Source organism: Neoarius graeffei, chromosome 1, assembly GCF_027579695.1.
Source record: "Neoarius graeffei isolate fNeoGra1 chromosome 1, fNeoGra1.pri, whole genome shotgun sequence".
Classification (NCBI taxonomy): Eukaryota; Metazoa; Chordata; class Actinopteri; order Siluriformes; family Ariidae; genus Neoarius; species Neoarius graeffei.
The window spans coordinates 65,774,837-65,792,260 of record NC_083569.1 but is presented as its reverse complement, the minus strand read 5'-3'; positions in this window follow the sequence as shown (position 1 = coordinate 65,792,260).

Below are 17,424 nucleotides of genomic sequence, written 5' to 3'. Positions count from 1 at the left end.
TCCAAAAACATTTCAGTAGTCAGAATGGTGTAATTAAGTGTGTAAATGTATGTGTGCATGGTGCCCTGTAATGGACTGATTTCCCATCTATGGAGAATTCCCTTCCCTTGTGCCCTGTATTCCCAGGATAGGCTTAAAATCCACCCTAACCAATGAGGAGAATAAAGCAAGTTATCTAATTAAAATGGCAAAACTGCCCAAAGATCAGCCAGTCAAGGTATTTTCTTATATCAGGTCAACTGAAACCTTGCTTTATTGTATGACAGCCAACAACCAACAATGGCATTGGTTAGTTGGGCAAAGGACTTTGTTTTTTTTTTTTTTAAATCAAACTCCACTGTGTGTATTGTGCTGCCATTTTTTTCTGATACAGTGAAGCAGTTCCAAAACTGAAAAGTTAAACTTAAAAATAAAATAAAAGCATGACTGACTCCAAACACTATTTTAATTATCTGACCAATCAGGTGGCAGCCTGGGGGTGAAATAGCAACATGGAGAATGCAGTGGCAGTAGAAAATTAGTCTTTTTAGTGAGAAAACATAATGAGGTTTACAACACAGTGTTAACTACTTACAGTAGTCAGGCTAAATTTTGAGGAATCAACCTTTCATATCAGCACAAAAGATACTTTCTGTAGGGGAAAAAACAAAACAAAATAAACCACCTTTGTGTTAAGGCATCACAAGGCTGCCAACCAGTGGGATTATTACTGCGAGAGGGAAGTGTTATTTTGCACCTTGTTTAATGCATCCATGTTCTTACTTTCGGAAATAATTTCTCGTCCCTCACTAGGTCAGGTTAAACTACCACTAGATGTGTAAAATGCAAGGTCTCTTTACATAGAGAGACAGAGAACAAATGTGTGTGAATACTTGTGTTAGAAGAAGAAGAAGAAGCCTTTATTTGTCTTTATTTTATGCACACTCAAGCACAGTGAAATTCATCCTCTGCATTTAATCCTTCTGAAGCAGTGAACACACGCACACACAAGTGAGCACACACACATACCCAGAGCAGTAGGCAGGCATACTACAGCATCCAGGGAGCAGTTAGGGATTAGGTACCTTGCTCAAGGGTACTTCAGCCCAAGGTCACCCCATGTTAACCTAAATGCATATCTTTGAACTGTGGGGGAAACAGGAGCACCCGGAGGAAACCCAAGCATGGGGAGAACATGCAAACTCCACACAGAAATGCCCCTGCCGGCTGCTGGGCTTGAACCCAGAACCTTCTTGCTGTGAGGCAAATAAAAATGGCTATTTTTATTTTCAACAGGCACATTTTATCTTGCAATGTGGTCTTCATTTGAAAATTATGTCCATCCCTTCCTGGGTGCCTGGAAGAAAACCCTTGGAGAAAAGGAAGCTTTGTTTTGAGTGTGAATTTGCAGGAAACATACATGAGATTCATCCCCTGTAAATAACTAATATAAAATAAGAAAATAATTAGCATACATTGTCAAGTTGTGGCTATTTTCCTGAGGAGATGAAATGTGTAATACAGTCTTGTCTTCTGTTTTCCTTTATGCCATGTCCTTATGTCTGTCTAGAACTCGAAATTTTGAGTATGATTTGATAACAAAAACCTTTTGTTTCAGCTGTGGCTTCAGCTAATCTCTATTGGCTTAACATTTTGAGACATTTAGGGCTGCCATAAACATCACTTATGTCTCACAAATCTGCATACCAACATTACTGTTAAAGTGCTAGTCTAACAAAAATTACATCATAAAATCCTGGGTTTTCTGTGTGTGATATGCTCAAATAGGTTGTAAAGTTCACTGTTAAATAAAAAAATTGGTTCAAAAAATATTTTTTGCATCTGAATTCTGTTCCAAAAATCACTAAAAGCTTGTCCGCTATTATTAAATCACAGCGATTTACAGGTCAGCAGCACTGCATGTGTGACATCATATGCACCACTGCCTTCTTTTGTGTCCACACAGACTCTATGCTGTTCTCTGCAGTGGCATGCATTCTTGATACCGATTCTTTTGAAAAAGAGATGAAAGCTCTTGAAATTCATCCTCAGTCTTTGGTTGGTTGTCTGAGGATGATTTAGAACCTTTAGCCACGAATAAGCAAGCCAAGTCACTTGTGAAGAAGAGGAGCAACAACTGCTTGAGTGGTTTTCTGGAACCCAGGAAGTTAATACATGGTACAAATCATATGGTAGTTTACTTGTTCTTATTTATTTATTTATTTATTTATTTTACTGAATTCATGTTCAACTTTCAAAATTATGATAAAGCAGTGTCTTTGTAATTGTCAATCTTTGTAACCTCATGAGATGTGGCAGTGGGGGCGTGGCCAAGCGGTGGTCTGTGAATGGAGGGCGGAGTCAGGGAAGGAAAGTGGTGGTAGGCACAAGGCTAAATAATGGCAGTAATTAAGTACTTACGTTCACTTTTGTGCCATATGCAGTGTGTGCAGTGAGCATGCCGAAGCCAGGAATTTGTTAGGATTCACCTCCAAAACTAAGTTGTTCAGTACCATTATTTATTTTTACGAAAATCACCGTATCTCTGCAACCATAAAAGATTTTTTTTTCAAAATTCCAAAACCTATGAACAAGATAAGATAAGATGATGTTTATTATCCCACAACGGGGAAATTTCCTGATCTTTTTACATTTCACTCATGTTGTGAGTGCATCTCTTTCAGAGCCTTTCTTCTTCTTCTTTTGGCTGCTCCTGATTAGGGGTTGCCACAGCAGATCTTTCATCTCCATTGCTCCCTGTCTTCCGCATCCTTCTCTACCATACCTACCACTTTCATGTCCTCTCTCACTATATCCATGTATCTCCTCTTTGGCCTTCCTCATTTTTGTGTGCCTGGCAGCTCCATCCTCAACATTGTCCTTCCAACATGCTCTGCATCTTTTCTCAGGATGTGCCCATACCATCTCAGTCTCATCTCCATCCATCCATTATCTGTAGCCACTTATCCTGTCCTACAGGGTCGCAGGCAAGCTGGAGCCTATCCCAGCTGACTATGGACTAGAGGCGGGGTACACCCTGGACAAGTCGCCAGGTCATTGCAGGGCTAACATATAGACACAGACAACCATTCACGCTCACATTCACACCTACGGTCAATTGAGAGCCACCAATTGGCCTAACCTACATGCCTTTGGACTGTGGGGGAAACCGGAGCACCCGGAGGAAACCCACGCAGACACGGGGAGAGCATGCAAACTCCACACAGAAAGGCCCTCGCCGGGCACTGGGCTCAAACCCAGGACCTTCTTGCTGTGAGGCAACAGTGCTAACCACTACACCACTGTGCCACCCCCAGTCTCATCTCTCAAGCTCTCCACATGTGCTGTCCCCCTGATGTGCTCGTTCCTTATCCTGTCCAGCCTTGTCACTCCCATCGCAAACCTTAACATCCTCAACTCTGCCACCTCCAACTTTGCCTCCTGTCTCTTCGTTAAGGGTACTGTCTCCAATCCATTCATGACAGCTGGTCTTACTTCTGTCTTATACATCTTACCTTTCACTTTTGCTGGGACTTTCCTATCACAAATGACTCCAGAAATCCTTCTCCAACTGCTCCACCCTGCCTGCACTTTCTTTCTCACCTAACTATCGCAGCCCCCATTTTCCTGCACAGTTGACCCTAGGTACTTGAATTCACCAACTTTCTTTACATCTACTCCTTGCATCTTCACTACACTCTCATCCACATTCTCATTGATGCACATGTATTCTGTTTTGCTACTGCTCACCTTCATTCCTCTTCTTTCCAATGCATACCTTCATCTCTCCAAACCCAGCTCAACCTCCTTTCACCACATATCACAATATCATCCACAAACCTCATGTTCCATGGTGACTCACTCTTGCCTCACTTCGTCTGTCAAGCTATCCATCACCATGGCAAACAAAAAAGGATTCAAAGCAGATCCTTGATGAAGTCCCACCTTCACCTTGAACCATTCAGTTATTCCAACTGCACACCTCACTGCTGTTTCACTGTTCTCATACATGTCTTGCACCATTCTAATATACTTCTCATTCACTCCACACTTTCTCATACAATACCATTACTCATCTCTCGGCACTCTATTGTATGGCTTCTCCAGGTCGACAAACACACAACGTAGCTTTCTCTGGCCTTCCCTGTACTTCTCCATTAACATTCTTAAAGCAAAAATTGCATCTCACATGTTCTTCCTTGGCATAAACCCGTATTGCTATTCACAGATTGCTCCCTCTCTTCTCAATCTCACCTCCAATACACTTTCCCATAACTTCATGGTGTGGCTTATCAATTTTATCCCTCTGTAATTACTGGAACTCTGTACATCTTTATTATTGTATATTGGGGCTAGCACACTCTTTCTCCATTCATTCGGCATTTTCTCATTCTCTAAGATCTTATTAAGCAATCTTGTTAGGAACTCCACAGCCGTCTCACCCAAATATCTCCAAGCCTCAATTGGGATACCATCTGGTCCGACTGCTTTCCCAGTTTTCATTCTTTTCATGGCTGCCCTCACCTCATCCTTACTAACCAACTCTACTTCCTGATTTGCTGTCTCCAATGAATCTGACCTTTTCTTTCTTGGATTCTCCTCATTTAATAAATCCTCAAAGTACTCTTTCCATCTTCTTAATACTCTCTCTTTGTTTGTCAGCACATTTCCATTTACATCTTTCATCACGGGCGGCACGGTGGTATAGTGGTTAGCGCTGTCGCCTCACAGCAAGAAGGTCCTGGGTTCGAGCCCCGGGGCCGGCAAGGGCCTTTCTGTGTGGAGTTTGCATGTTCTCCCCGTGTCCGCGTGGGTTTCCTCCGGGTGCTCCGGTTTCTCCCACAGTCCAAAGACATGCAGGTTAGGTTAACTGGTGACTCTAAATTGACCGTAGGTGTGAATGTGAGTGTGAATGGTTGTCTGTGTCTGTGTCAGCCCTGTGATGACCTGGCGACTTGTCCAGGGTGTACCCCGCCTTTCGCCCTTAGTCAGCTGGGATAGGCTCCAGCTTGCCTGCGACCCTGTAGAAGGATAAAGCGGCTAGAGATAATGAGATGAGATGAGATCTTTCATCACTCTTACCTGCTGTACATCCCTCGCTTCCCTGTTTCTCTGCCTATCTAGTCTGTACAGGTCTTTATCTCCTTCTTTGGTCTCCAGTCATTCATACAACTCCTGGTATGCATCTTTCGCCTTCACTACCGCTCTTTTTGCCTTCTGTCTCGTCTCTCTGTATAACTGCCTGCTTTCCTCATCTCTCTGATCGTTCCAATTCTTCTTTGCTAGCCTCTTCTCTTTTATAATTTCCTGCACTTCTTTGTTCCACCACCATGTCTCCTTGTCTTCCTTCCTCCTTCACGATGACCACCCTAGCATCTTCCTTGCTGCCTCTCTTACTAGTATAGCAGTAGTATCCTAGTTTCCCGCCCAGTTGGGGGGTTTCAAGTGCATTTTGGCGGGTTTTGAACATATTTTGGGCCGGAAAACGTCAGCAGTATCCGGCAACACTGCTTACTTCCGTGTATACATTCAAGAGAAGCAGCATGTGCGAGTCAGTATTTATGTAGGCTTAAATTCTGTTACTGAAAGTGTGTTATGTTTACAGTGAAGGACTGTGTGCACTTTAAATTTTTTTTTAACTTAATACATGAAATTAATGAATGCCAACATTTTTGCCAAAATGGTATTCTATTTTCCATTGTTTAGGCAGCTTCAGCATTATACGGTGAGATTCTGTTCAAATTGTTTTTTTTTTCTTCTATGAAGCCTGAGCCATTTATTTTATTAGTTTATAATTATTGTTTTATTTAGTCTTCAGGAGATACTGCCTGCACACACTACTAGTATTAATAGTTTTTTTCTTACATGAAAGCTGAGGCATTTATATTATATTTTAAGGTAACTTCATGTTGTGCTGTGAGGTTCTATGCACTTTAACTTTTGAACCAACAGGTGCATTTGGATAAGTAAAGCCTATTTTTCTGCATTTTTTGTAGTCCTGGTAATCTTTTATATTGGTAAAGTTGTTTATAGGACCATTTCTCAGTGTCTTTGTTTTTTTTTTTAATCAATAGTTTTTCAGTAATAACTTAATATTTAACATATAACTCAATTTTAATCACAAAAAGAGAAAATCGCAACAATTTCTCGAAACTTTCACTTCCTCCCGCAATGTATAATTGCAACAAAAACCTAAAAAACACCGCAACTTTCACCGCAATTTTTTGGAAAACCCCCCGCAACATCAGACATTTTAGTCCGCAACAATCACAAAAAAGGCCCGCGGAATCCTGGGGGGACTGATAAATGAATCGCCTGCTTTCTCTGAATACTTCTGGACCCGTCTTGTGTCTTCTTTTCTTCTCTTGTGAATCTTTGTATTGTCCTGTCATCCGATTTTAATAAAAAGTAATACAAGACATGGTTTTATTTTGAATTCCTATTCCACGTAGATCCATCATCATTTTTTTTGTCCGCTAATGTACACTTTTACGGGGGAGGGAGGGGGGTCCGTGTATCATCCGATGTTTTTTTTTCTTGCGATCTTAAAGCCGAACCTGCTTAGGTCTTGCTGTCCACTCCGCTTGGCCATGATGCTGCAATCCGCTGCTGTCACTGACGCCGAATGAAATCAAAAATAACGGAACCCCAACTGAATGTCACCTCCTCAAACGCTTCGCTTGCGCGTGCCCTCTCTCGCGGTAGCTTACTGTATGCTCAGTTTCAGCAAAGCTACGTGGAATGGCATTTCTAATTCCAATGTTAAATAGAAGTAATGTCCACATTTATTGATAAAATTGCTCAAGGGAAGGGAGGGGGGATGCCCGTTTTAGAGGGGGGATGATTTTGACCATTTTTTATTCCGGGGGGATGGCATCCCCCCCCCCCCCCCATCCCCCCTCAACTCGAGTACAGATTACTATTATATTGAGATAATAATAATTAAGAGATCATCAGCTTAATATATTAAATGAATAGGATGTATGAATAAATTACTTGATATATACATGCACATGCAATTTTTCTGTTTCATAGACGCAGAGATGATGATGGACTGTCGCTGAGGATCATGGGAAGGCTAATGTAGCGTGGGGAATAGAGAAAATCAATAATCGTAAATTAGAGTTATTATTTCGTTTTGGTTTCCCTGTTTATTATTTGTTCTGTTTTGAGTTGGAAAAAGGAAAACAAACACCAATCCCTCATTTTTGGTCATACAGAAAAACAGGAAAACGAAATATTGAGTGTTTTTTTTGTTTTTCGTTTTCCAGATTGAATGGAATACTTGAATGATCGGATGATACACGGACCGACATGCTTAGCATTTTACGATGACTCATGTCAGGAGGAAAATATGAGGAGGAGTAACAAGTCACTGGCACTCCAACTTACGAGATTCTCCGCTTCTTTTGCTGGACAGCTTGAAAGTCAGACTCGGGAACAGCCATGATCTTCCTAGAGTTTTGCTTCCAGTAAAAGGAGCCTGAATGAGCGCAAAAAATTATAATGTATGAATAAGAACTAATTCTTGAGACTGACTGACATGAATACAAATGAATTTAGTTTTATCTAAAATGAAAGTTAAGTTGCTCATATAATCGTAAATTAGAGTTATTATTTCGTTTTGGTTTCCCTGTTTATTATTTGTTCTGTTTTGAGTTGGAAAAAGGAAAACAAACACCAATCTCTCATTTTTTTGTCATACAGAAAAACAGGAAAACGAAATATTGAGTGGTTTTTTGTTTTTTCGTTTTCCAGATTGAATGGAATACTTGAATGATCGGATGATACACGGACCCATGTCCTCTAATAAAAAGCAAAGTTGGTCTGACACAATATATTGAAAGCGACAAAATGAATGCCATGTTGTTATTATCATTATTTATTACTATTATATTGAGATAATAATAATTAAGAGATCATCAGCTTAACATTAACAGCTTAATATATTAAATGAATAGGATGTATGAATAAATTACTTGATATATACATGCACATGCAATTTTTCTGTTTCATAGATGCAGAGATGATGATGGACTGTCGCTGAGGATCATGGGAAGGCTAATGTAGCGTGGGGAATAGAGAAAATCAATAATCGTAAATTAGAGTTATTATTTCGTTTTGGTTTCCCTGTTTATTATTTGTTCTGTTTGAGTTGAAAAAGGGAAAACAAACACCAATCCCTCATTTTTTGGTCATACAGAAAAACAGGAAAACGAAATATTGAGTGGTTTTTTTTTTGTTTTTTCGTTTTCCAGATTGAATGGAATACTTGAATGATCAGATGATACACGGACCCTGAGCAATACACTCAGTTCAGTTCAGTTTTGACTTTTATGTCAGACAAAACTCCACAGTTATGATGGCACAGTTTTAGAATTGTTGAAGTAAATGTGTTATGAGCCAAACTTACATTACAGGCAATGGTGAGAACACTCTGTTTCAGAGAATGCATGCAAATGGATCTCAATTCAAGACAGCCAGATAGACTGATGCCTTTACATTACTGCTCAGAATGTCTCTACACATACAGACACCCACAAATAACACACAAACTCTCAGGCACTCTCTCTCTCACACACACACACACACACACACACACACACACACTATTATTATAAGGTGTAATACTAAAGCTTACAATTCAGCAGTTCACACCCTTTCTGTCATGTGTATGCTGCAATGTAAATAATGCTAATACTTTATGTAACTGGTACTTTAGGTATGTATACTCAGTTCAAGAGTTCACTACCTTTCTACTTTTATGTCAGATAAAACACCACAGTTATGGTGCCACAGTTGTAGAATTGTTAAAATAAATGTGTCCACCACCAAATCTATCCTTGGTTTGTTATTTATTTATTTAAGTTGTGGGGGGGGGTTGCTGTCAGCCATGCTTGACCTCGGTATTTGAAAAATCCTGGTTACGGCCCTGACTCTACCTCACTTTTTTTTTTTTCAAAATGAATGGAGCAGACACAAAACCGTCCTGTAGGCTTGAAGTTATCTCTCTTTGCCTGTACAAATCGAACCCATTCATTCTGTAAGTGTCCTGCCGACTTTGGGCTATAATGGATCAAAATTCCACTTTTTTATTGGCTCCACTTGAACAGCCTTGAACAACACACCTCTTAGGAGGTATGCTTTGGTTTTAGTTTTGTTGTGGAATTAAAAAAAAAAAGAAAGAAATCATTAAAAAACGTACTACACTTTGCGAAATAGACGAAGCCAGAAATGCCGTGAGCTTTCATGCATTACGCATATGACAGAACTTCCTTTGAATTAACAATAACTTACCAGGAACGCATTTGTGTAATGGCGGACTCAAAGAGCTAAAATTTACCAACTAAATAGAACATTCCCAGTCTTATATTAAAATACAATTCAGACAGTAAACTATTTAACATGTCTAGTTTTATAAGGTATCATTTCCGGGGTGATGTCATTTTTGTAAGACTAGGACTTTAATTATTTTTTAATCATACCACAAAAATTCTAACTATCACCTAATTGTTTGTAGCTCATCTTCTATGCTTTTGAAATTAGTTTGATTAACTTTTGAGTTGACATTTAGTGCAACAATTATCAAATCAAATCAAGTTTATTTGTATAGCGCTTTTAACAATAAACATTGTCGCAAAGCAGCTTTACAGAATTTGAACGACTTAAAACATGAGCTAATTTTATCCCTAATCTATCCCCAATGAGCAAGCCTGTGGCGACGGTGGCAAGGAAAAACTCCCTCAGACGACATGAGGAAGAAACCTTGAGAGGAACCAGACTCAAAAGGGAACCCATCCTCATTTGGGCAACAACAGACAGCCTGACTATAATATTAACAGTTTTAACAGGTATAACCCTCAACTGTCCTCATGGGGCCGTCCTTCACAGGAGCGGTGCGATAAAACTCCGACCAGACACAGGGCACCAGGATGGATCAAGCAGGTCTGAGGGGCAGAAGAGGCCAGCATCTCAATCCCAGGATCAACATGTAACTCAGAGGGACAAATTGGGGGGGGGGGGGGGGGGGGGGGGGAAGAAAACACGTTGTTAGGTATGCCCTAAAAATGACAAGTATTAAATCTGTGTGGTAGGCTCGCAGAGACGAGAGTCTTTACATCAGGCATAACACACAACAATGACATGTTAATATGGTAAAATATAACATGACCTGCTCTGGCTGGATGCTTGATTGGGTGATGGGAACGCACTCCTCAGCAATGATGAGATGCAGATGGGACCCTTAGGGCTGGCCAAGACAATTCAGTTACATTTCACCGGGTCTGGGACATGCGACAGAAGTCTGACGGCCGATTTCCCGCAGGCTACGATAGCCAGTCGAGGTCTCCACCCTCTCCACCAAAAGATTTCCTGTTGGCTCCATGTAACTCAGAGGGACAGATTTGGGGTGGGGGGAGGGAAAGAAAGCACAGGTGGTTAGGTATGCCCAATGTCACCTGGATAAGTTTGGATAAGTCTGGATAATTATCAAGAAATCAAACCATGAGTGCAGGTAAAGAAGGACTGATGCACAGTAACATAACAATTATCGTGGAAATGACCATCTACTCTGATAATTGAACCTTATGAGGGGTAAATATCAATTACAGTCAAACTTAGATTTACTGAGAGTTTACTGTCCCCAGAAACCCTATTTCTCACACCACAACAGGCATGGAATTATGGGTAGGGAAGATGCAATCCTCACTGGAATCAGTACATTTTTTTTTTACCTTTCATTCCATGTAAATGTGGGTAATCATTTGTTTTATGGGTAATATTTCTGTTTAGACCATTCTAGTTTATGACGTGAGCATCTGTAAACATACTTGCATACTCAGTACTTGTTATAACGAGATACACTGCTTGTTAATATACATTGCCTTGCCTAAGTTTTTGTTGTTGTTGTTGTTGTTGTTTTTTTTTTTTACATTTCCACATTTTAAAATGTTGCAACCTATAACTGAAATGGATGTCATTGGATTATATAGCATGTATCTACACAATATACTGTAACATTGAAGTGAGGGGAAATAACCATATAATCATTATTATGGGTTGAACGAGCACGAGGATGCATTTTTGATAGGAGGTTAGTACTCTGTTAAGTAGCTCTGGATGAGCGTGTCTGCCAAATGCCATGAACATAAACAGATATTTTGTGTAGCTTCATGACATATAATCCCAATTAAGTTAATTTCAATTCCAGGTTGTAACACTAAAAATGTGGAAAAGTTCAAGAGAGGTGAAAATGCAAGGTACTAAATTTCTGAGGTGCCATTATCAAAAACAAAACATTACAACATATGTTTTCATGTTGTATTTGTTCTGTTTATTTCTTCAGAAAAATAAAACAATCACTTTTGAATAAAATATTACCATGCTTATTTACAGTAACAGCTTACTCTTTATTTGTCTTTATATTATGACATTATATTATATTATTTGTCATTGCACTGAAATTTTCATATTGTAATGGAAAGGCGGGGTACACCCTAGACAAGTTGCCAGGTCATCACAGGGCTGACACATAGACACAGACAACCATTCACACCTACGGTCAATTTAGAGTCACCAGTTAACCTAACCTGCATGTCTTTGGAATGTGGGGGAAACCGGAGCACCCGGAGGAAACCCACGCGGACACGGGGAGAACATGCAAACTCCGCACAGAAAGGCCCTCGCCGGGCCCGGGGCTCGAACCCAGGACTTTCTTGCTGTGAGGCGACAGCGCTAACCACTACACCACCGTGCCACCAAAGTATATTGTAGAAGAGTAAATTAAGTAACTTCAACTTAAATAGCTTACTTATTTTTATGTATTTAGTCTACATTATTCAAATGTGATATGATTTATTTTAACAAATGAATTCAACAGTAAAAGCAATGCAAGGATATTAAGCAAAAGTAACTTTATATCATTAAGTTACTTTTAATTAACTGAGCTTACTTTGTCTAATTTAAAATTCCTAATGATTTTAAATAGAAAAAAATCATAAAATATTTCCAAATTCAACAACTTTATTGAGTCCAACTTCAGTGTTGAGTAACATTCAAAAATGTGCTGTAAGCACCTTCATTTAACAATTTAAGGCAGCATAAAATGCTTTATATTATATGTTTAACTGTGTTTAGCTGGACTGTATTACTAAAATAAGTGTTCACTGTTTAAACTCAAAGGTTAACAGAATAATCACTTGTGCTTACATAACTCGAAAGTGCAACCCCCTTAACACTCTAGCACTGTTTTAACAACAGTGTTTTAACTTATGAAATAAGTTACAGAGTGTCTCTGTCACGTTCTTCCCCCAATAAACATTTGTGTTGGGCAACATTCAAAACAACTGTGAACATTTAACAATTTTCAGACGACTTCAGATGCTTTACATGTATAAAATGTTTAACTGACAATTAGTTCAAGTGTCTTGTTTGGACGTGTATGCATGTTTCTCCTGAAATCAGGCAAATTGTATTGAGCTGTTCAATACAAATCTTTGAATCCATGGTCGTCAGTGACTTTCGAACCCTGCCACCCCTCCCCCTGTGGTTTCACTTTGAGATAGAAACTAAAGCCAGTGAAAATGCAGACATTTATCTCATCTCATTATCTCTAGCCACTTTATCCTGTTCTACAGGGTCGCAGGCAAGCTGGAGCCTATCCCAGCTGACTACAGGCAAAAGGCGGGGTACACCCTGGACAAGTTGCCAGGTCATCACAGGGCTGACACATAAACACAGACAACCATTCACACTCACATTCTGCAGACATTTATCTATGTCAATATTTAAAATAACAACAATAAAATAAACTTGAAGAAATCTCACATAGTGGGGAGCTCTGTGACTGATGATTAGAATTTCAAGGGGCACTTTCAGAAAGAATTTCACTTTCAAGGGGCAGCCATACTTTGTACTACGTTCATTAAATGACCAACAGCAAACATGAACAATGAAATTGTAATACTACTGAGGTTCCAAATGCAACCTGCTGAACAATGTACTTTAGGTAGATGTTTTAATACTCTCTGGAAGATGAACAAAAAGAAATCAGTGAAATTATGTTTGTTGCCATCTTCTCAAACATACTGTCTTTAATATCTTAGACATCTTAGTTCCAACCACAGCAGGCGCATACCTACTTAGCATTAGTCTCAACCTTAAACACCATGAGGTTTTTTTGCAGTTAAACAAAAAAGAAATTTGAGAGAAAAAATGAACAGCTGTCAAAACCACAGCTTCATTGAACAGCTGAACAAATCACATTTTCGGCACAGACAGTCTGCAGGTCACACTGTGGAGGCAACTGAGCACAGAGTGATCAGGAGTTCCTGCATTTATTCCAGCAGTTTGTTTTTGAGGACCTGGCTTTTGTTTGACAGTCACTTTGGAGCAAGTTCCATCAGAATCTTTTGTATGAATTCAAAAGTGTACTTAAGGTTCGACAGATAGCTCAGGTTCAAGTCATAGATGATGCCAAAAAGGAAAGCACAGGGATTACCAAAGTCTTGGAGTTCCTGAAGCACTTTCACACCTTCAACTATGATCCCAACATCCTCTGGTGGGTCATCAACATCAGCAGCTGGATGTTTTATCACATAGATGCCAACGACCATCTGATCCATCTCTGTCTGGGCATCTTCATGGTTCTCTGACTATAATGGACAAAAAACAAAAACAAAAATTGAAGTGGGCCAATAATCCAAAAACAAAACTACACCACATCTACTTCAGTTTCAAAAGCATGTAATTCATACTAGAAATACAGCCATGTGTTTGTGTGCTTCCATGATAAAACCAGATACTTGCATCACACAAGTTAAATTAAGCTGCTTTAATGATGCCCTTGGGGAAATTGTTTCTCTTTAACCCTTTCTATTTATAGTTAACCTTAACTATACATACTAGGAACAGTGGGCTGCTGCAGTGCAGCGCCTGGGGAGCAGTCAGGGGTTTACGTACCTTGGATAAAGGTTAAAGTCCCACTGACTGTCACACACCTGAGTGTGTGAAATTTGTTCTTCGTATTTGACCCATCCCCTGAGGGAGCAGTGAGCAGCAGCGCCGAGCTCACTTGAGCTTGCTTGCTCAAGGGCCCTCAGTGGTGGTGATGAGGGTGGGGACAAGCGGTGGCTTTCACTTTCCCTGCCCTAATGTCCTGACATGATTAGTAGATTCTGATAGTTCTAGCCATGACAGCAGGCAATGCTTCAGATACAGATGCTGCTGCTGCTTAAGTGTAGATGCTTCACACACATCTATATGCAGTTGTTTTTTTATTATTATTCCTGCTGTACAGCACCTTGTAACTTGTTTTCGAAAGTGCTATATAAATAAAGTTATTCTTATCATCATCAACTTCTTCTTCCACCTGGCAGCACAGAAGGTTTTTACAATGATCACAGTTTCACAGTGGACACCCAAAATTATGTTCACCAATTAAGTAAAATTCAAATTCATAGTCATTTATTGTGAAATACTGTATGGTCACAATTACCCCTTCTGTTTCAATTATGGCACTGAATAACAGCCAGAAAATGTATTTTGTATTATAATGTCAAGATGACCTGTGGGATATAAAATGTAATCACGTCAACACTTTTATCCTATTTGATAATTGTGTAAAACTGTGATAAATAACAGAAGAATTTGAGTTAGGGCAAAAATGTGTTTTGAAGTCACTGATCTTGACCTTTGACCTCCATAATCTAATCAGTTCATCCTTAAATCCAAATGGACATTTGTGCTTAATCTAAAGAAATTCCCTGAGGGCATTGTGGGGATTTCACATTCACAGGAATGTGATGGATGGAAAGATGGACAGTGACAAATAGCACATAAACTAACAATGGTCTGGTTGGATTAATTAGATTGTATCAAAGCTTCAATTCTAAAAAGTTAAAGAGCAGACTCAGCCCAAAGGAGGCTTTGAGTGAACAATTTCTGTTGCTGCATTGCTGACATAGAAAGCAACTGAGTGACTAGCCTGACATCTGAATATGTTTATCAGCACTGAGGTGGAGGGTAGAACAGCAGCCTATCATCAGGCCAACGCAGAAATTATAAAAGCTCAAACCAGGTATTAATGATCTGGCTAGAACCTGTAGGTAAATTGAACTAAAGACTTATTTTACTGAAGGAAAACATTAAAAGCACATAATGTTTCTTTCGCTTTTAAAATTCAAGTGTGTGTATGTCTTTCTACGAAATGTGGCCAAGTTATATTAATTTGTTTAAAAGTTATGTGCCTTTTAATTAGAGGCCCACATCTGCCACATCCCCTTTTTACCACTTGGGCTTCATGCACACATTTGAGCTCCATACCAAATTTAATACAAAAAAAAAAAAAACAGAGGGTGAGTAAAACTCTGTGGACCGACTGACAGAGCAAGCTATAGAGCTGTTAGAGTTAAAAATAAAATGTAATAATATAATAATAATAATAATAATAATAGATTGCCATCATATTGACAGACCGATAGTGTTCCAATCAACTTCATAATCATAAAGAGATGCATTTAATACATCTGATGACACTTACTGAGTATTCCTTCACAAGTTTTGTGGGGTCTTCATTCAGATACACAGCCAGTGCTCATAGGCTGCACACTCTCCTTGTTGCAATGGTGTCATTCTACAAAACACAAAAGGATATATGCTGTACAAACACATCACTGATTTTAGAAGCATTACAGAAAGGAAATTTTCACAGGTTAATTATTATTGTAGAGGAAAGCCTTCATACCAGAATGTTTCATGTAAACACACTGTATTGAAGAAACATTGAATTATGCAATACTAGATGGATCTGTAGTTTCTCTGTAGGCAATTTGACTATTGTAATGTAACATAACCCAAAGGTGGAAGGAGGAAAGGGGTGAGACATAAAGGTTCAACTTCTTCCCACTCTGTTTGGGCATGGACAATTTCTGTTAAATTTATTTTTCTCAACCTTGTTGTTTGTTTTATTTGTCTGCATAATTTTTTTATTTATTTGTTTATGTGATGCTGAAATACATTTTTTAAAATTAAATCAAATCATGCTTGAGCAATCACCCTAACATGATGCATCTATGCTTTTAAGTATGCACAGCAACTCAGATATTTATAACAATTGTACTAAACTTCCAACAATAGTTACCAACTGCATTAAAGAATAGAAATTACACAAACCTGGTTAATGACAGAAATAATGTTGGTGATTTTGTGCCCTGCTGCTCCTCTTTTTTTCCGGAACACTTTGGACAGTTTGTCAGAGTAGTGGTCCAGGCTTGACATAAACTTTGGGATGAGCGGGATGGTGGTAATGTGGGTAAACTCTGCGCAAATCTAAAAGTGTGTTTTAACAAGATAGAAAGACAGAGAGAATGCAGAAAAAGGTTAAAACAATTTCAGTGTGCCAAAACATTACAGCATAGCAATATACGTATCATGTAACTGCCAATGTGTACCACACCAAATATGGGGGAGGTGGTCATGGCAGTGGGTATCGACTGCGGCAGCGGCATCAGCAGCTGCTGCTCCAGGCTGGGCTGAGCAAAAGATGGTGGATGGCGGGCGCCAGTCATGCTGATCATTATTATCCCCACCACCTTTCGAAACAAACTGACGCCCGTTGGTGTAGCAGTCAGGAGCAGTTGCTGCAGCTAGAGCCAATGTTAGCAGTCCTGGCTGCTACACCAACCGGCTGTGGCTGGCAGTATATCCCAGGGGGGTGAGTGCCTGACTTAGCTCTAGCTGCGGCGGGTCGGTGGGAACTGAGGCTGGTCTGTAGCAGTCCGGGCAGGTGAGTGGAGTTGCCGGAATGAATGAATGAATGAATGAATGAATCCCATAACCCAAGCATAGAGCCTTCAAACCAGCTCACATGACAGGTCGTGGCAGCTTCCCCAAACAGCGGTAGCTTAGCTGACAGAGGTGAGTGTCAGACTGACCCCGGTTACCACCGAGCTGCTGCGGTCAGGCACTCACCTCCCGCAGATATACTGCCAGCCACAGCAGGTCAGTGTTGCGGTTGGGACAGGTAAGTGGAAGCCTCCCTGAACCAAATTGTCAGTTGGCGGGGTCTAAGCGCATGGGGGCAGGGTGCAGAGCAGTGTCGAGTCCCGGCCCACTCAGAGGCGAATTGCTAATGAGCTACTGGCACACAGTAGTAGGAAGGTCAACAGAAATAGCATAGGTTTTGTTATTTAGGCAAAAAACTTCATAAGCTCATTTTAAAGTCCACCAAGACATATTTTAAATAGCTGAAAAAAGCAAAAGAGGGGGACTTTAGCTATACCACACAGGCCTACTTAGTACATAAAGCCAAGACAGTACACTTGTAACATAATATGCACATTTCAGTTTTACCTCATGTTTGGAAAAGAGAGCCAGCCATCTGCTTTTGAATTCTGCAATGAAGGGCCTGTCTTAAAGCACTTCATACCGCCGATGAGCAAATGTTTT